This window comes from Euprymna scolopes, chromosome 23, assembly GCF_053919585.1.
Source record: "Euprymna scolopes isolate OS-2025 chromosome 23, ASM5391958v1, whole genome shotgun sequence".
NCBI classification, from domain to species: Eukaryota; Metazoa; Mollusca; class Cephalopoda; order Sepiida; family Sepiolidae; genus Euprymna; species Euprymna scolopes.
The window spans coordinates 37306834-37329333 of NC_136504.1; the positions used below are offsets into that span (position 1 = coordinate 37306834).

General features: G+C 35.2%; 1 protein-coding gene across 2 annotated transcripts in view; it reads left to right on the forward strand.

The window, feature by feature from the left end:
- The first annotated feature begins 1500 nt into the window (after positions 1–1500).
- Positions 1501–22500, forward strand: part of LOC145245827 (uncharacterized) — a 113676-nt gene continuing 92676 nt past the window's right edge. The window contains exon 1 of one of the 2 annotated variants that reach the window (XM_080107476.1): positions 1501–1821. The gene's annotated coding sequence lies outside the window, so the exon portion shown is untranslated. Of the gene's footprint in view, positions 1822–15791; positions 16249–22500 lie in introns of those variants that run through there. The other variant, XM_080107475.1, reaches the window with a different exon arrangement.

Below are 22500 nucleotides of genomic sequence, written 5' to 3' on the forward strand. Positions count from 1 at the left end.
TCAACGGGGTTCAATTACATTTATTTGTAAGGAAAACACGCTAAAAAAGTAAAACAAAAAATATTGTTGACCTTGAGTATGCTTTGAATAGCAACAGAGGCTTTTTATATCGAACAAGAAAGGGAAGCCATGAAATAGGTAAGCAGACAAAACTTTGGAAACCGGAAGTCACAAACCGGATGAACGGTTTAAACGCCTAAGCAAACAATCTGATCTGAGTTTTATAATTATGTACATAGGAGTGATATATGAAATTTTCATCTCTGTTCATTTATCTATCTATATATCTATAAAAATGAGAATTTGTATGTGGGGACACCTCTCAACCTATATACTAAACGAGTGTTTGATCTATAAACATAAAATTTGGTATATAGGGTATTCAGGTATGATGACAACTTGTTAATCGGTTTTCCTCCGAGAAAAGGGCGACTAAGCGATAACGTTATCGGATTTTTATCTTTTTTAACTGTTTCACGGGGCATGAAAAAAACTTTTTAAAACAGGGCAAGCTAGTCTAATGGTTATCGTAATTGACTTACTGTCCTAAGCTTTTGGTTTCGATTTCGTCTCGAGTATTTTTTTTTACTTACAAAAAGTGAATTGTTTAGAAAAAAACATAATGCTCGCATGCACATGTCTCAGTTTCTTTTCATTTTTTTTTACTCCAGTTTTTTAAGGAATTTAACATTACGTTTAATACCGGGCAACGCCGGGTACATCATCTAGTATATCTATAAAAGTGAGAATGTGTATGTGAGGAGAATTCTCAACCTATATACTCAATGAATGTTTGATTTAGAAATTTGGTATATAGTGTATTCAGACATGTTGAAAACTTTTTGATCGGTTTTTCCTCCGGGGGAAAAAGCGCTACTAAGGGATAAAAATTGAAAGATGGGTACGTGGCGATCATCAGATTTTTATCAGTTTGGCAACTATTTCACGAATGCGCATGCGTGAATCGGTCACATGGCAGATTCCTTATGTTAAGAATAAGTATGTTTTTAAAAAAACTCTGTAAAGGGCGTGTCTTTTTTTCTTTCTTTGTATTGAAGTCGGTTGGGGTCTGTATTCCTTACTTCGTCCAAAGACACAACACGAGATGTAGACAAACATTACGTACTCAGACACGATTTATTGACATTGCAGGCATCATTTTATTGACAGTTTTATAGCATGTCGTTTGTAGACAGTCCACGATTCACACCCATAGGTGGAGAGTCTGACAGATTTGTAGACCTTGATCTTTGTTATGGAAGCGACGCCTCTTCTGTTTTAATATATTCTTGTGGATTCTGCCGAAGGCAGTACTGGCATTGGCGATTCTGGAATTGATTTCATTGTCAATGACTACATTGCGGGAGAGTGTGTTACCAATATAGGTAAACTTATCAATCACATTAAGTCAAGTTTCACGCAAAACAATTAGAGTTGAAGTGAAAATTCAGATACCTCTGTCTTTTTATGAACATTGAATAATAGATATTGGCCGTCAATAATTATTCTCCAAATAAAAAAAAGAAAAGATTCATTCCTTGCGAAGAGTTATTTTGACTCTACATAACGATTCTATATGCGTGAGTCTTACACTATTTCAAATATTTTGTGTAACCAAATCAACCAGTCCGTTTTGATCTATTACAATTAATCTTGTGGTCAAGTTCTGTATATCAAACATGCTAACTTTGTATAAACGTATCATTTACTAACTTAAACGTAGTGTTCTATTTATATTGGCAGCCAGTGCACAGAAAGTTCTTCCGCAGGTGCGACAACACAGAGATGGTGTATTTCTTCTCATTGAAGCTTATTTAAAGTGTAAGTATTATTATCTGTTTGTATTTGATGCTCTGTAATCTTATATTGAATTTCACATGTGTATTATGCAACTAATCTTTTTTCGTACTTTTGAATTGAAGAGTGCACTTCACGATTGCTCAGTAATAACTAGGACTATGACAACAACATATTCTTTTCCTTTTTCTGATTCTCGGGTATATATCCATTGATATCTTATATGTTTTCTATGTAAAGTGGTGTGGTTCTCAGTTGATTAATTGTGTCTAACTGTGTCGGATATATACTCGAGAGTCAAAACAATGAAAAGAATATTCTGTTGTCATAGCCCTAGTTATGATATGTAAATATTTGGACAGAGTTTATGTGTAATGCAGTCAGCATAAGCAATCAGTTTTCCTGATAAACCCCTGTGCAGGTTGTGCTTATTAACCAGAAGTCTTGTAGACATTGAACTACTCCATATAAATGTATGCGTCTCTTTGTTTTCAATTATTTACATACATAAGAATACATTTTATATATACGTTTACGCTATTGAAAGTATACACACACACACACACACACACACACACACACACACACATATATATATATATATAAAAGCAAATAGTTAATAAAACATGTTAAAAAATACTTTTTCTGATTCTCAGGTATATAACCATTGATTGTTTTTATGCAAAGTAATGTGGTTCTCTGTTGATTAATTGTGTCTAACTGTGTCGGATATATACTCGAGAGTCAAAACAATGAAAAGAATATGCTGTTGTCATAGCCCTAATTATAAGTGAAGTAATTGATTGATATAGCCAATAGACTTCAAGGAAATATTGCTTAGCTCCAATATAACAAATGTTCTGTTATCAACAATTGTTTTCTATTTCAAACAATGGCACATGTGCATACAAATGAAATGGGCGAAATTTCCTGTTATTTTGTGGGACACCCTGTATTTTCAGCTGGCCGTGTGATCATGCCTTACAACAACCGACCGACTCGCGCTCTACCCGGACCATTACCTGGCAACTATCTGATATGACGATGAAATTTTACTGACCCTGAGGCGGGGTGGGGGTGGGGAACAAAAGATAGCATTATTCATTTTCTTTTTACCTTTAACCCCTCATCGTTTTTTTTTTGTTTTTTTGTTTTTTGTAACTTTTTTTTTACCTGACCTCTTTCTTCTTCTCTTCGTTTTTTTTTTTTTTTTTTTGATATGAAAATAAATATCATGTGGGGGGGGGGCGAATGGATTAATTCGGTTCACTGTCTAGTTAGGAAGGAATTGTTAACGCTGGGGCGCGGCCTTAAATAATAAGTCGGTATTTGTCATAATTTGACAGGGCAAAAAAATTATAAGAAATATTGAGAACTACTACGAGAAACGGGCACTCAGTTGATTTCTAATTAAAATACATGTTATATATATATATATATATATATATATATAACATGTATATATATATATATATATATATATATATATATATATATATATATATATATATATATATATATATATATACTAGCATGGGTGCCCGCGTTATATGTGGAGGTGTATGTTGAGCAAAAAAAAAAGCGGTCAATTTTTTTTAACTTTGCCCCCTATTATGACCCTTTAAAATTAATTGTTTTGGGCTCAAATGTAGTTATTGAGTTAGATCCATGTCTAACGAACCTATATCTAAAATTTCAAGTGTGTAGACCCAAAATTGTTGGAGGAGTTTGGTAGAGTTTTCAAAGGTCAAATCGTTGAACTTTAACCCCTTAATCGCTAAATTTCTGGCCAAAACCGATCACATCGATTTTCCCAAATCTCAGTACCCTGTATATCAAATTTCGAGTCTGTAGACTAAAAATTGACAGAGTTATTGCGTAGTGAAATGTACACACGTGTGTGCACGTGTGTGTGTGTGTACATACATACATACATAAATACATACATACATAAATGATGATTGCAACGTCTTGTCAGACGAGTGCCACTCTCTCAGAAATTTAAAATCCATGATTCCAAATGTCTGAGGGAGTATCTATACAAATATGATGTTACAGAGTCTTAGCTTTGTACGACAGCTAAGTCTCTCTCTCGGTTCAAAATGTTGAGATCCAGCAACAAGCAAGAGCAACAAATTAAACTGCATATCAGCTTAATGCGGGTACTGGTCTTCCGCTTTATGGTTTTTTTTAAATTAGAGATTTGCTTCTCCTAGAAAGGTTGCCTTCACCACGGCTTACGGGAGCCCTCTCTACCCCAATACACATATACACACACAAATATACACAGTGCTAGTTGGCCGTTGACTCAGAAAAAGAGTTCATTCGCCCTTTGGAAGGTCTTGTTTTTAATCCTTCAGGGAGACTAGCCGCCCTCCTCACCAAACAAGTCTGGTGGGGGAACCAGTTTAGGCGCCGGTGACCCGACCATGAGGCAGGTAGTACTGGGTTATATGGCACCAGTAGCATATGACATGGCCTGACATGAACATACATACATACATACATACATACATACATACATACATACATACTAGTAGGCCGCCCGGCTTTGCTTAGTCGTAAAATACTCTAAAATATGATATTTTAATTAATGAAGATTTCATATTTATTATTAGAGAGCTAATTTTCTATTTATTATTATCTTTTATCGCATATATTAGTAGTGAAAGTTTTAAAAACTTTGCTACCATCAGCTAGAATCGAAACCAAAACACTTAGCACAGTAGTGATATTCATTATTATACGAGCTAATAACATACATATCAGAACTTGACAAATTCATTCAGTTAAATTATATATTGCGCATGCGTACAGTATACACATTACGTCAAACTACCCATGCCAAGTTGTGATTTTTCAATTTTTACCTCTAAGTAGCTCTTTTTAGGCTAAAACCCAAATTAATTTTGTTTTAGAAGTCTGAATAGACCATATATATAGTTTCAAGTCTGTAGACTAAATACTGATGGAGTAAAGAAAAAACGTTGCTGGTTATGAAATATGCATAAATATTATATTTTAATGCATACAGAAACTGAGACATGTCCATGCGAGTATTATGTTTTTATTTTTCTAAACAGTTCACTTCTTGTGAGTAAAGAAATAAATACTTGAGCTGAAATCGAAACCAAATCCTCAGGACAGTGAGTCAAGTACGTTAACCATTAGATCAGCTTGCCACGATCTTCAAAAAGTGTTTCCAAACCTAATAATTCTTAACATAAGTAATCTGTCACGATTAAAAAGTCTTCCACATGTCTGAATACTCCATATACCAAATTTTAAGTCTGTAGATAAAAAAATTCGTGGAGTATATAGGCTACGAGGTGTCCTCAAACACACACACACACACACACACATTCTCACCTTTATATATATATGTGTGTGTGTGTGTGTGTGTGTGTGTGTGTGTGTGTGTGTGTGTGTGTGTGTGTGTGTGTGTGTGTAGATTATCATGTAAAACATTCAAATAAGTTTCCGTATGAGTTTAATTTTTTAGATAATCTAAAGACACCATCGAAATGTCCTTTCCGATTCCAATTGAGGTCACTGGGTGCAATTATCTTTTAAGTCTATAAAATAAGGAAATTCATTTTTAATAGATTTTCTCAAGTTCATAAAAACAGAAATAAAGTTTAACAAAGAATGCTTCAGTGAAAGGCGTGTTTTGAAAAAGCTGGAAAATTTCACTATTTCTGTTGAAAACGTTTTACGGAGACAAAAGATATAATCCTCTTTTTAACAAACTGAATTCGTTTCGACTCGTTAAATCCATTTGTCGTTTCAGTTTTCTGTAAACCACATAGTTTTTTTAGTAACAACGTCGCACTAACAGTTGTTTTATTAGTTGAACGCACATTACGTTACTATTTAAATAATAGCATAAGTATATAAGATGTCTTCAATAAGTTTCGAGAGTTTTTTTGTACAGACATTTAAAATTGCCGTAGACTTTTGAAAATTCAGTATGTTATTGCTATACATCTTATGAGATGACTGACCAATTTTTATGATTTAAAGTTGAAATGAACAGCTACAGCAGGAATTGGAATACACTCTACTAAAGCCTGATTGTCACAGCTGTTGAATGTCAGAAATGCAATCTGGACGTGAGGGCACTTTAGAAAAATGTTATGCAGTAAATATCTATTTTAAACTTGGGAAAATGCCACAGGAACGTATGGAATCCTTCAGACTGGTTTCGGACCATCTTGCATGAATTACGCATCAGTTTTTGAGCGACATAAGAGATTCAAGACAGACATGGAGTCTGTGAGAGATGATGAGAGGTGTGGGGGGAGTAAGAAAGTCCAAACACCAGAGTTGATTGGCCAAATAAAGAATTTCATGGATAAGAACCGTCGTATGTCTATAAATACAATAAGTGCACAGTTTGATGAGGAACTGAAGATGCAGAAGATTTGTCCCAAAGGTGCTCAGAGAAGATCAGAAAAATAGACGCTACCATGATCAAGATGTGGACCAAAACAGTTCCTCATCCTCCATATAGTCTAGATCCTGCTCCATGTGACTTTTGGTTATTCCCTGAGATCAAGGAAAACCTTAGAGACTGTTGTTACGAGACATTTGAGAAGATGAAAGAGGCTGTGACGAGGATTATTGACACGCTCAAACTAGAGCACTTCCATGGGGCTTTCCAGCAGGTGTTGGAACGGCACAACAAGTGCATTACAGCTGGAGGAGATTACTTAAAATGGGACTAAATTTCCATATATGTACTATCAATAAAAGTTTCCATACGAAAAAAATCTTTAAACTTACTGAAGAAACCTCGTATTAACTATATAAGAGCTAGAAATAATTGTAAGAATTAAATAGCTACATTCAAGAGAAAACATGTCGAAATGACCAGAAAACGCATGTACAAGTTAGGAAAAAATAATCTTTTCACTTACATTAATTAAACTATTTAGTCCGACTCACTATTTCATTTTTTTGTGTGTCTTTTTAAACGAAGGTTGTCAGAAGTTTCACCCACGTATTTTCCTAGGCAACTTTGTGAAACACTATCCTGTTATTATTTATTCTACAACTAGTTCTAATAGATAATTTTTGATTTTATGTATAAAATAAATTGAGATTGTCCCCATATATTCTATTGGCGGAAATATAAGTTAATAAACAAAGGCTGTATTTTTCACCCACGTATTTTCCCGGACAACGTCGTAACACAGTGTCTTATTATTATTCATGATAACATACTTCCATATTTGTATGTAGAATAATATCACGCATATTGTCACAACAAAATTTGTTTACGGATAAAAAAATGTCAATAATAATGACAATCACTAACACATGACCTTCATTTTAACTGCTTTAAAATTTTGAATTACGAACAAAAGCTGACGTTTCTGAATTTTTTAAATAAGCATTGGTTATTCGTATTATTTGGATTCATCGGACTACTGTTCTCATCAAAAATACAATTGCGAATTATTCAGGACTTCTATTCAGTAATGGCTGACAGAACAAGAGATTGCTACACCTGTGAAGTAAATAAAACGGTTCCGTGCAAAATTTCGTCCAAATTTCGGAGTTCGACAGAAAGATTTCAGAGTTCGACCAGATACACCTGAAGAGGGTCAAAGGTTACACCGACCGAAACTTTGTTAAATGACACTCAAGATGAGAACAGTAGTACGATGAATCCAATTAATACGTACAAACAAAGATGATGCAAATATCAGATGCTTTAAAGCAGCCGTGTCAAACTCAGAATCCGGCAAGGATCACAGAACACTTAGTTTGTATTGTCATAAATGCCGTACTTTTGCAATTATAACAGCAATCCTGCTATAAAAATTATTGCAGAGTGTTTTTCTACTTTTATTTTTTTATTTATTTTTTACATGGGAGTCACTACTTATATAGAGAATGGCCTGGGGGTCTGGGGTTGCCTGGGTGTTTGTAAGTGTGTTGAGCAAAAGAAAAAAAGTTGTAGTAGACAGGCAGGCTCGAACCCGTGACGCGGAGGTGGAAAAGAAAGTGGAGGTGTGTGTAAGAGTGTTGGTTGGGGGAGAGTGAGGAAAATTGCATCTCTGTGCTTGTTTCACTGTTGAGGTCCCTAAATACCAGAAAGCTTTCTACTCTAATGTTTTCTTCCTTCGAACAGCTAAACTTTGGAATTCCCTTCCTGCTACCTGCTTTCCTGACTGTACTGCTATGCAGAAGTTTAAATGTAACGTAAACCATCTTTACTAGGCATGGTTCCAAATAGTAGCGATATGCCTTGTTTGGGATGAATGTGAGTAAAAAAAAAATAATCATTTCACTTTTCAAATTGCAGTGAAAATACTTGATGGGACTCTGCTCAATGTTGTCGAAAACTTCAAGTACCTTAGCGCATGGTCAGAGAGCACCGAAAAAAGATTTTGAAGTGAGAAAAGCACTGGCATGGAGTGCATGTTACAAATTGAGGAAGACATGTTATCCACTCTCTCAGAAAAGTTGAAAGTAAAACTCTTTGTTGCCGCAGTAGAAATAGTCTAATATAGAAATATGGTGCTGAAGCATGGACTCTTACAAATGTGCTGAAGAAGAGATTGGATAGCTGTTACACACCGATGCTTAGGGTAGCCCTCAATACATCATGGAGGGGCCACGCAGCTAACCAACTTTATGGTGACCTACCACCAGTATCACTGAAAGTACAGCAGAGAAGGATGCACGAGACACAGCTAAGAGGTAGCCAGCAAGCTTGTTCTCTGGATATCAACAGATGGACATCCAAACCATGATAGAAGTAGAATGACCTACATTGACAAACTGCTACAGGACACACGGTTAGAAAGTGTTCGGGACCTACAAACTGTCGTGCGAGATCGAGAGAACTGGAGAAGTCGTGTACATTCGGTGGTGAAGCTTCCTGAAAGACGACGGAAGTGAGATGCGACTTTTCAAAAGTTTATGCCTGTGGAAATAAGCTTCTAATGAGCATGTTTGCCACGCTTGCTTTAAAACACATAACGTGAGTTGAGAAACAAATTCTAAAAAAGATTCAACTCTAAACCAGTTATGATAAGTAATGGTCCTTCCCTCCAACTGCTAGACTTCGGGATTCATTCTTTGTTTTCCGCTCCTATTTGTAACAGAGCCACTGACGCTGGGTTAGCAGCAGCAGCTATATGCAAATGACCAAGCCGGCTGTGCGATGTTACGTAACAACAATGTTAAAGAGGACACAGGTATTTAAATAAAAGAAATTCTAGACAACATGGATGATATTAGATACGATTGAAAATAGTTTGAAAAGCAAAAAAAAAAAAATGATTTTCAACAGAATTTAAATTTAACAACGGACATCATGTAGATTAATTTGAGGTACATTTGAAACTTAAAAGAAAGGAGAAAGATTTATTTTTCATTTAAATAGTGATTGATTAAACATAATATTAAAGTTTTTTTAGTCTGGATGATCCCGAGATGAACAGTTCTAAAGAAAGTCAGCACATGTTATGACGTCATGACGAAACGGCACAAGTGTTGGGGGTAAAAGCACTCCTACTTTTTGAATGGACATGTTTTTTGTATGTGTCTTGCTGTTACAGGCTGTTGACGCTGGGTTAGCCGTAGCAGCAGCCATACGCAAGTGACCAAGCCGGATGCGCGATGTGATGTCACAGCAGAGATAAATAAAAATGGACACGTGTTCAGAGAAGCCGGTATTCGAGACGTAATGGATTTGAGACATGTTCGAGACGCGAGAGAGCGAAAACAAGCGTGTTGCACGCGTGGTCCGACAGGAAAAGGCGTGTCTTAAGCATGACCGGACAGAATACCACGTGTTCGACACAGCGGAGTCTTGTTAAGCAAATTGGAGTCTGAGAAAACTTTTGAACAAGAGACAGGCCGTTATTCTGAAAGTAACTGTAAATAAATGTCTGCTGTTTCAATTAAAAAAGGGGATGTCGAATTCTTTCCTTGTCTTTGTTTCCTTGCGACAGTCTTCATACAATGTGTGGGTCCCGAGTGTTGACATGTAACGACTACGTTACACTGTGACTCTACTAACACATAGAAGTGTAACTGTAATGTGACATCTTGCTCATCTCCTGGCACAGTATCCTGTTAGATATAGTCCATAATTGTAGCCCCGTGTGTACAAGTGGCAATATGACTTACTTGAGGTGAACAAGAGTACATAAACAGCAAAAATGATAAACAGAAAGACCCACTGGAAAGTGAGAAAACTTTAAGAAACAGCTCACATGCTCGGACATAACAACCTACTGAGTAAACCAAGCGTAGAGCTGAATTCAATTTGGACACCTCTAATAGAGAGAGAAAACCTTGAATGACAACATAGGTTTAACATTAACAAAAACCAACTAAGAATTGTCCTAGTGACATATGGCCGAGTGGTCCTAGACGTTGTATCAAAGTTTACAGTTATCCAAAGGTGCTGAGCTCAATCCTGAACGAAGGCAGTGAAAAGTAACATTCAAAACAGAGAATCAGCAACTATGTCCCAGAGCCTAGCCCCCGTAATAAAGGGTTGGGTTCGAGACTCTTTACAAACGGTTCCTAAGTTCGATATAAAACATCTGATATATAGGAGGGCAAAACGGCCGAAACGTTGTGACTATAACAACCAAGATGAGGAAATCAGTCCGACAATCTCAATAAATGAAAACACCTCATCTCAAAAATACAGACAATTACTATAAACAGTAAATACAATAATTTATTTATTTTACTCACGATCACCCCAAACAAGGCATATCGCCATTTAAACGTAAGAGGCTATTATTTGCCATGCCCAGGAAAGATTAACTATTAAAGTAGAAAGCCATATAACATTTAAAGATCTCGACAGTGAAGGGGCGTGATTTTGTTGCTTAGCGCGTTTGTCGGAGATATGTACGTTGAGGGGGGGCACAACTGTAATTAGTTCATAAGAGCACATTCAATTAAAATATTTGTAAAACAGGCACAGATGCAAAATTACGGCGATGGGACAGGGTTTGCAGCTTAGTTGACAAAGTAGGACCTATTAGATTGAAGACTCATTTTTTGGGCCCTTTCCATGGGAGAAACTAGTATTAGATGCACCAGCCTAGATGTGGTAACAATACTGCATGCATTGGCAAATGATGGCATTGCAGAGGTACAGGACACTCTCAGGTCTAGGTAGCATTCTAGCTCGATAGAGGGAATCCACCTTTTTCACAACAGCCTTCGCGATGTCCGCAATGTGTTTGTTCCAGTATATATTCTTTAGGAGTTTTTAACTTTTAACTATTTTAGTTTTACTTTTCAAAAAAATATTACCGCAAAGTAATATGTAACTCAACCCGATTGCAAATTGTAATTTATTTTCTTCCAAATCCAATTACACATTTTTTCGTCGTAAGAGATCGACTCCTTGTTTACCTATTGTAATCTATCAGTGAACAATAGTCATATTTATAATATCTATTAAGATCCAAGGCACCAACATATCTAGAGGTGTCTGCTCATGTACTTTTCAAGTTTAGACGTGTTCGATGCGATTTTGAAATTACGGGGTAACCATTGATGTGTAAAATTACTATCAATTATGGGATTTAACTGAGGTCGCTAAACATTACTCGTTTTTGTTGTGAATGTTTTACGGGAAGGAACATAGATTGAAGCTCAGCCGAGCACCTTCCATGACTATAACGATAAAGTAGAGAAAGACTAGCACCGAAAACATATACGTTTGCGTGACAAAATAAACTAACGACGTTCGTCACGCCGTGGAACTAAACAGCTGATAAACTAGACTTTCTTTTCAGTTTTTGTTTCGTCTTAAAAACTTGTAATATGTAAACGTTTATCGGTTATATCGATTGAATTCAATTAAAATCAGTAAGGAAGATAACTCATATATTAATTGAAGAATAGAAAAGACATGATGACCATTAAAATAACATTTGATTTTTTTTTCTCTATAAGTTTTTATTTTTTTAATATTCAAATATGTAATAGGCAAAGAAGGAGTATGAGAGCCGGGCGATAGGCAGAACCTATCTACTCCTTAAGCAGTTTAGGTTAGCAAACCGGTAATTTGTTCGAGTCACAAGCTTTAGGAAGGTTGTCGTCCAGGACTGAAAAGGCCTCCCTCTCCAAGGTTTAACTTCAGAGTTTTCCATCTTCTAGATGGATGATATGAGAAGATCTACATGTCCATCAGCACCGAGAGGGTTAGCCCCGCGCCTGGGTCCTAAACCAGGTATTTCTGCGACCCCACATGGATAGTTAATGTTAATGGGTTTGTAAACCTTTATGGCTTATTTCGATTGAATTCAATTAAAATTAACAACCAGGATAACTCATATATTAACTGAAGAATAGAAAAAGGGGTGATGACTATTAAAACTAACATTTGATTTCTTTTTCTGTATAACTTTTTTTTAATATTTAAATATGTAAAAAAAGAAAAAAAATGAACTAAAATGTCTTCACTACAACGCTGAAGCGGTACTAACCATAGGCAGGTTGAACAGACTTCCTTCGAAGGCGGAAGTGTCATGAAAATATAAAATTCATAAGCGGTCCCCAGTCGCAGGCATATCTACGTCGGGAACTGCGGCACTAACCCTAAAGCGTGTTTAATCGGTTTCCTCCGAAGGAGGAAGTTTCATGGGAGTATGAAATTCACAAGCGGTTCCCAGTCGTATGTATATCCCCGTTATGGGGAGATTACTGCGTTTATGCTTTTTGCATGGAGGTGTCGACCCCCCCCCCAGTTAGCTGGTATTCCCAAATTGGTCATTCATATGCGACATAATCACGTTAGATCACCGAAGTTAAGCAACGATGAACCTGATCAGTACCAGATGGGTGCAATCTCCATCAGGGGGGGGGGACTCGACGTTAGGTTTTTGCAGCTCTTGCGGGGAGATGTTGATATCCTCCTTTATACAGCATCTTGTGTTCCGAAATGGTCAGCCATTTAATATTGATCAGGCTTAACGTTGCTTAACTTTGATGAACTAACGAGAACCGGTATGTTAACATGATTATGTCGAGTAAGTACAGCTTTTAAATTATCACTAGGGTTATGACAAGAGACTATTCTTTTCATTGTTTTGACTCCCAAGTATATACCAGACGCAGACACACTTAATCAACCGAGTACGACATCAGTATATAAAAAAAAAACATATATGATATCAACGGGTACACACTAGAGAGTCAAAACAACGAAAAGAATATGCTGTTATCCCAGTCCTAATAATAACACACGAAGATTAAAGAGAAGAAGAAAAAAGAACAAGGAAAGAAAGAAAGAAAAAGAATATATAAATTTTAAAACTTAAAATGGAAAGAAGGAAAGAAAAAATGGAAAAAGGAAAGACGGAAAGGAAGAGGAATGAAATAAGCAAGAAAAGGAATGATAAATAAATTAATTAATTAAAAAGAAAAAAAGAAAAAGAAGGAATATATAAAAAAGAGTAAGAGGGAAAGTGTAGGATTGACAGAACAGAAAGGATGAAAGAAAAGAGAGAAAAAAAGCAAAAATGACACAAGAAAAAAAGACAAAGTGAAGAAAACAAAAAGAAAGAACGAACATAGAGAGGGAACAAGATGGAATGAAGAAAATGAAAAAAATATATAAAAAATAAGGAAAGAGAAAGAAAGTGAAAACAAATCATAGGAAGGAAGGGAGAAAAAGGAGTACAAGAGAGGATACAAAGAAAATAAAAATGAAAAAAAGGGAGGGAGATAATAGTAAAAAGGATTCACAGAATGGAAGAAAGGGGGGGAGAAAAAGGGATAGAGAAAAGAATGTATGATGGCGATATTAATGAAAGTAAGGAATAAAGCAAGAATAAAAAGTATGATAAAACTAAGAGCAGAAAGAATGAATGAACGAATGACTGAATGAACGAATGACTGAATGAACGAATGAATGAATGAAAGAATGAAAGCAAAACGCACAGTTGACAGAAAAAAGAAAGGAAGAAGGGAACGAAAAAGAAAGGAAAGAAAAGAATATCCACTATTATTTAAAAGGAATTTTGTCTGTTGGTGTGTGTGTATGTGTGTGTGTGTGTGAAAGAGAGAAAGAGAGAATTCGTTCCCTATGAAGTCCTAAACGGCTGGCCCGATATTTTTTTTTTTTTTTTTCATTTCACACAAGTGTACTTTATGTGTCAGGCAGTTTTTAGATAGCTTTTGTATCGGAATGTCTTCAATGAGTATTAATGATCGATAGTCGAAATAATCCGATGAAAGAATGAACAGGCGATTTTGACTAAGTTTGAAAAGTTTTATTACCACACAAACAGAAAGGCCCGACATGACAGGGGCGCGTTCGAATACAATTGAACAATGATACTTGATATTTGCATTTTAAACGCTTTAATTCGAAGCATTTTATAAAAAAATAATTTTATAAAATCAACATTAGGTTCTCTACAGTGCAATGTAAGCTACAATGTATTGTGAACCAAGTCACCGCAGAGAGACGTGTGAGGCTGCCTTCCGGTGGCACCGTCGCGGTTCCCAATTAGAGCAGGCCATTTATTTGATTGAAAAATGGGCGATTTCACTGATTTCGATGACAATAAAATATAGGAGTGTGAAACACTCATTCAATCGCGGGCAACCTCGAGCTGTTAACCATAAACGGAAGGGGAATGCCAAAGAAAGAAAATGGCAGAAATTAATGAAGGGGGTAGATTAGTCGCTTCAACGAGGATAGAAAGAAAGTCAGTTTAAAATTTTTGTTTGTTTGTTTGTTTGTTTTTTGCTTATTTTTTTGTTTTTATTACCAGGGAGATCACAACTTATTAAGGCCCAAAGGCCACTCGAGGATAATTTCTAATGAGTGTCAGGTGGTTGGTGACACAACACGGTGGTAATTGAAAATGACGAAAGTTAGTTAGTGTCTTATTATTATTATTATTATTATTATTATTATTATTATTATTATTATTATTATTATTCAAGAGAATGGCTTAATAGGAATTTGTTCACATTGAAAATTACCATGTTATAGTCAGCTGAAAAGCTGCCCCACGGTATTGTGTTCCACGGAAAAGTAATTCTAAGAAAGACACTTTGTCAGTTGCTGTAGCTAGACGAGTGAGTAAGGGAATCTAGCTGAACCGAAGTGTGCACTCGAGAGGGTTATAAAAATAGTCGAGAACAGACCCGTCAGCATTCGCCGCTAGGGGAGGATAGCAATAAATCAATCCCTCTTCTAAAAGAGTACGCAATGCCTAAGAGAATGGACTCCTAATTCCGAATTCGGTGCTTGTTTATGTTAGTGATCGTTCAGGTGAAAACAGTATAATGTACCTGCGTGCCATGTTAGAAATTAGTATAAATTCCAAAACTTACGAAAAACAATGCAGTAAAAGATTTGCAAAATCTATTCGTAACCCAAAAAGAAGCATCAGCCCAATTACGTTCTAAAATTTAATTGTCGATTTAAGTCAAGTGTTATATCCTTTGTTTGTCATACTGAATTAGTCGCAGAACTCTTCTCCATTAAAACATACGACTAATTCTATGTTCTATTGTTTCTCTACTGGTTTTTTTTTTGTAGCTGTTAGAATTTATTTAGTATAAATTTCAAAAATTACGAAAAATGACCCAGTAGAAAAAAAATTTCGACATGGCAGGTAAGTACGTAATAATGCTTTCACCTGAAATGTGTTCGTTTAAAAGATTACCAATATAAACAAGCATCCATACTTTATTCAAACGCAAGAAAACCAAAGTACATTATAAGTATGTGCCATGGTTTGAACCTTGTGTCAGGTAAAATATACGGAAGGAACTATTAAGCAGTGTCACCAACGTTCAATGCATACCGAATGGAAGCTAAACTTGAGTAGTTAGAGGGGTTGACAACCACGTCGACGACGACAACGCTGATGACGACAAAGAAAGGGTGAAAAAAAAAACCAATCCCTTGCGGTGTATTAGGGCACTGGATAGCAGGTTGATAGGACGGGGCAGGGCGTGCAGACATTTTTGAAGAGATTGTTGGGCAGTCTGAACAAACTATCTTGCTCTCAAACGATGCATTACTGGACACAGAGAGAAAAAGACAGAAAGAGAGAGGGATGATAAGGGGGTAAGGCTTGTGACAGACAAAGTGTGGAGGGGGTGATATTAAACCGCCACCCCCCTCGCCAACTACAACATTCATATACGCGTCTAAAAAGAGGAAGGGAGAAGGAGTACCGTGCTCAGGTGTGGAAGGTGGTCAAACGGAGAATAGCAGTTTGTCTGGTAAGACCGATGTCGTTGTGGTCGCCGTCGTCGCTTTAAAGCCAGACTTTGGTGGATGTATTTCCCTCCTCACGTGAAGCCCAAAAAGGGAAAAACAAATCGTTTTATTCCGAAATCGTCAGTGGAGTTAAATTATCCGAGTATTTTTTTTAATTAATTTTTTTTTCCAATTGGATTTTTTTTTTTTCAGAATCTACCAAAAAAAAAAAGGTTAGTGCTGATTTGTTTTAAACTTTCTTCTTTTTATTTATTTATTTTTTTTTATTTATTTATTTTTTTTTTTTCACTCCAAATAACGCCTGTTGTCACTGGTACGTACTAGCCAAATTTACAGGGATCATCTTAAGTGACGAGTTGTATAACAAGATGTATTAACACGCCGAATTTGTCGCTACACAACTTCCTACTTAGAATGCTCCTATAGGCATGATCCCTAATTCGCAATAGCCTTTTACATCTTAATACGTGCCTTGTTTGGGGTGAAGTAAAAATGTTTTACCTTACATTTAAATTTCTGCATGTTGGTACAATCGGAGAAACGGGGAGCAGGGATGGGATTCCAAACAAAAGTGGTCCGAACAAAAAACCTATTAGAGTAGAAAGTTTTTCGGCATTTGAGAACCTCTACAATAAGGGCGTGGAAATTTGCTGGTCAGGAGTATTTACACAAAAAAGAGTCATTACATTAAAGGAGTTTTTACATTAAAGGAGTTGTTACATTAAAGGAGGTACAGGTTCAGCACATTCCGTGAAAGTGGAAGTACACGTAAGAAAAGGCATAGAACTGCAACATTCCATCAATCGGGCGTGTTATTCATCGAAACAAGATGCGTACATGTCTCTCTATGGGAAGGTTCGTTAGTCAGTCGATAGGTTGTTATTTACGTGCCTCCCCACGAGAGAAGAGTTAGACACAAGGGTCGGATTTAAATATGGTAAATTTCGTCTCCCGAAAGACGAGTGCACTGATTTGGGACAAAAATTAAATTTTATCTGTCTAGAAAAATCCCTCCTTCACTAAGGACATAACTGATATTACACTTTGATCTCAGTCCACCCAAACATCACTCAGTCGATTTATTGGGTTAAATTTTGGAAATATCACCGTAGTAGTAATAGTATTTAATTAGCTGCACAGAGCAGAAAAACTAATTTTGGAATTTATCGTTTTATTTCCTTATATTTAACTACCTTTGTAAAATTGCCTCTTTCTGATTCAAACGATCTTGGATATGACCTTAAACTATACCCGACGATGAGGCCCCAGCTTACGGGCTTTGGGGAGTGTGGAGCCACCCTTTAATTGACATTGCTTCCAGATTCACTGTGATCCGGAGAGGTAGTACCTGTTAGGGTCCCAACTATGGATTAAATAGAAACTGACTTGAAAAAAAATATATAATCTATTAAAATAATTTTCTTCAGAATCACTGGATTCGGCATTAAATAACCTGAAAAGAGTTGATATGCTGTAAAACAAAACAACCAACCAACGGCTGATTCAACCCATCTAATGCGTGATTCAACAGTTCACATTTCTGTTATATATATATATATATATATATATATATATATATATATATATATATATATGCGTGTGTGTGTGAAATAAATTGTGAATTGTTTGTTAATTTAGTTTAGTTTCGTATATGCAAACATGTATAATAGTTTATAATTATTGCTGTTATTTTCATAAGTATGAATACATTAATTAGAATTAATAAATTTACTAATTATTAAATAGAACATTTTTGGAAAAATATTCATAATTAATTAGAAATTGTAAGTACGAATAGTTGGGTTTAGTGACTTTATTCTAAAATTCAAAATGGCGTAATGGAAACATATTATAAGGTATTTACAGCTTCTCATCAAATTTTCGGATTTTAATCATGTCAAAACGGACTTTGCTTTTGACAGTTTGATTGTTGCTATTTCTTCTGATGAGTTAAGGGCAAAATAGATTCACTGATTGATATAATAATTAAATGATTGATTTTGCGCTACGAAGCAGATACTGTCAAGAATTGTAAATGTCAACTGACTTAAAGGAATAAATTATAAGATGGTCAACATCTTGAACTTTGGAATATAGTCTTCATTTATTCACTATATTGCTATATATTCACTATATTGCTATATATTCACTATATTGCTCTGTAATTACATTGAGCTTTTTAAATATGGACTGGTACATATTATGAGTAAATAAAATATATTTCCACAGAAATATATATATATATATATATATATATATATATATATATATATACTGACCTGTTGTACAGCCCTCTCTCTTAGTGTCTTCTCTCCATATCGTCCTCATCCTTCCCCATATTGTATTATACTCCTATTTCTCATATCCCCCATTATTATAACTCCAAATTCACACCCCTTCTTATATTACTCCCTTATATCCAGATACCTTAATATCCCTCCTAATTATCCCCTTAGCTAGATGTCGCATTGAAATGTTTGCAACCTATCCCCCATGCCCCTCTTCTGATGAGAAACATTAGGCTTCGAAATACCTTGGTATAAATAGAATATAAGCTCCTTAACTATAGGTGTCTTTACTACATATGTATATATATGGTTTTGTCTTATCTATAATGCTATTATATATATATAATCATGTGCTTCCTTTTTTAAAATTAAATATGTTTTTAACTCTTTTTCAAGATGTCTTTTAACATGTTTTATTAATCATTTGTTCATATATATATATATATAAATATATATATATATATATATATATATATATATATATATATATATATATATATATATATTAGTGTTGGGGCGATTAATCGGATTTGGAATCAGGAATCGGAAAAAAACGAATTTGGGGGGGGGGTATCGGAATCGGAAAATTTGGGGGGGGGTATCGGAATCGGAAAAATGTGTACAGATTTTCCGACGCCAAAACGATTCTTTTAATTATCTTTTCTTTTTTTTCTTTGATTTTGTTTAAAGCTAAATTTTCCATTGTTGGTAATAATGATAAAATAATAAATATTTATTGATTTTAAACCAGCAGTGAAACTAAAATCGATAGATCGTCCTCCACAAGTATATTTTTACGTTTACGAAAATATTTGCATATTTAACATGTGTGTTTTTTTTATGGTTATCAGAGAAAAATACAACTATATAGTTACATTTTTAGAGATTTATTTATTCCGGAATCGAAATCGGTAATTGTATTGGAATCGGTAAAAATATTGGAATCGTCACATCGCTAATATATATATATATATATATATATATATATATATATATATATATATATATATATATATACATATATATATAATCATTATTATTATTATTATTATTATTATTATTATTATTATTATTATTATTATTATTAAATATGTACCATAAAATATGATTAAATTTGTACTAAATTTTGCATTAAATATTAATCCCTATTAATCCATAATCGTGCATCGATCTGATGCCATAATACTTAGTTCACTGCACCTTGTCATAACAAAGTTCCATACAACAACTTTAGCGAGGTCGGCTGAGTAATTTTCCAAGAAAACTCTAGAGTTGTATTGTACTAATCCTTATTAACTTCTTATTAATCCCCAACTGAGCATCGACCGGATACCATAATACTTTGTTCGTTTCACCTTATCATAACAAAGGTCTATCCAAAATTTCAGCCAGTAGTTTTCGAGAAAGGTGAAAGGGATAGACAGACGAACTCACAGACAAACAGATTAAGAGAAATATGATATAGATTTGGATTCGTGTGTGTGTGTGTGTGTGTGTGTGTGTGTGTGTGTGTGCGGCCTCTGCCGTTTGTCTGTCACGCTTAACTAATCAAAAAGAATTGCCAGCGTTAAGCGCGCAGATTGAATCGACTGGTCTTAAGCATTGTCTTTCACGTTTTAACTGCACTTTTAATTCAGAATACGTACTTCCCCTCCTACTCTTCGGACCTGAAAATGTGTACAATGGGTTCGACTTAGTGCACGGACAGGATTTGGGCCACCAGTTAAAGGCCCAATTCATTCCAAATAGGCTTAGATTGCTTCCATTTGAGCGCAATTTGTCACCTACACCGGGACTAAACATGATCCAACGGATGCTAAACACATACAAACAAACAAACAAATAAACAAACAAACAAGTAAGAACTAATATACATACAGGAAAACGCATACTTATGCAAATACACATATATAGAAATTATAAAGTTCTACTTATTATTTGGCACTATTATATAAAGACAGTGGGAATTAATAGGAATGATCAACAAACTCGTAGAATGTGTGCTTTCATCATCCTGGATTGAATAAGGATTTAAAAAAATGTTCCACGCTCTTATACTGTTATTATCATCGAAATCGGTAAAATCCACCATTTATGTAACAATACGGTATAAGATCCCAAAATTAGCGTACTAATGCGGTTGGTTATCTCTAAGCGAAACGGTCCGTAAACATATGACTTGATTTGAAAAATTGAACGAAAACATGAATAAAATTTTGATCACTGGAATTTAACTTAATAGTCTCTCTCTCTCTCTCTCTCTCTCTCTCTCTCTCTCTCTCTCTCTCTCTCTCTCTCTCTCTCTCTCTCTCTTTCTCTCTCTCTCTCACACACACACACTCTTTCTCTATCTCTGTCTGTCTCTGTCTCTGTCTGTCTGTCTCTCTCTTTCTCTCTCTCTCTCTCACACACACACACACTCTTTCTCTATCTCTGTCTGTCTCTGTCTCTGTCTGTCTGTCTCTCTCTTTCTCTCTCTCTCTCTCTCTCTCTCTCTCTCTCTCTCTCTCTGTCTTATATATGTGTGTGTGTGCAAGATTAGTAGGGGAGAAATCTAACAAGATATGCTCTATAGCTATACGTAAGCAATCATCGAGCTTTTACTATGAGTAAGTTTTGCGTGATAAATAAAACATCTATATAATTCGACCTTGATATTTTAGAAGAGATCTGATAGTAATGAAATTTTTATGGCGTTCTACTATTGATTTAATATCACGAGAGAATTTATTCATTCAAGAAAAAAATTTGGAAAATTATGGAAACACATAAATTCACCTAAAACAAATGTAATAAAAAAAAAAACATTAATATTTACAAGAATTTTTTATTCTCATATCCTTTCAGGGTCTTATAATTAATTGGTAGAATACATATACTGTAGCGTTGTCGTTATATCAAAGTCATTTAGCCTTAAAAACATGCCCGCCAAAGGCTAAATTCGCGTAATTTGGCCGCAACTTTACAATATATAAAAATCGATAGAACATTAACTCTATTGAGATTGTCGGGCTGACTTCCTCATCTTAGTTGTTATAGTCACAACGTTTCGGCCGTTTTGCCCTCCAGCCTTCATCAACCAAGATGAGGAAGTCAGTCCGACAATCTCAATAAATGAAAACACCTCATCTCAAAAATACAGACAATTACAACATTAACTCTATAATAATATATACGAAATCTGCAAGAATTAAAATATCATACTTAAGCGTACTTTACGACAGGGCTACGCCGGGCGTCCCTGCTAGTTTGTATATATATAGTTTTGTTATAGATACAGTATCGTCCAGATTGTTTCACAAACAAGCTCAATGAAGTTATATTTCCTGCTTTAAATCGGCTGGGATGTAAGAAAACTATCTCTCTCTCTCTCTCTCTCTCTCTATATATATATATATATATATATATATATATATATATATATATATATATATATATATATCAAAATATTTCTCAGTTGTATCGTTTACAAATTATTTATTTACAATATATACGTACACATAAAATCCTTACACAAACACGTGTAAAGGATTGATAATTTTGATTATTTGAATTATTCGGACTACTATTCTCATCTTGAGTGTTATTCCCACAACGTTTCGGCCGATGTAATCTCTGACCATTTTCTGGTGTATCCTATCAAACTCAATAATCTTTCGAAGTGAACACTTTATTTAAACAAAGGGGTGGGGGAATGGTCTCGTTCCGTCAACCCTGACCGTGTTAAACAATACATAATTATATTCTTCGTATCGCCTGCATTGAGGATTGAAACTTCAACCTCCAGAAGAGTGTAATTTACAACCTGTTTTATCTCATAGTTTATCTTGTGATGTCAGGACAGAAAGACTCCCTGAGTTCAAAGAAGCTCGGAGATTATATCGGCCGAAACGTTGAACGAATAGCACTCGAGATAATAACATTAGTCCAAAGAATCAACATATTACAAAACATACGTTCGCTTTCGGCACGAAGAAATATAACAGATGCTGGCAAAATCAGAATGTGCGAAGATAAATTCAACTGTATTCATACTAAAAAAAAAAAAAACGCTGAATGTCAAGGTTTCCGAATATGCCATAGATTCGGTTTCAGATAGACACCAAACGTTTTGCCTAAGGAAGACAGATTGTACATTTCAATGCAGGCCAACAGTTTTCTTAATGCTGATTTACG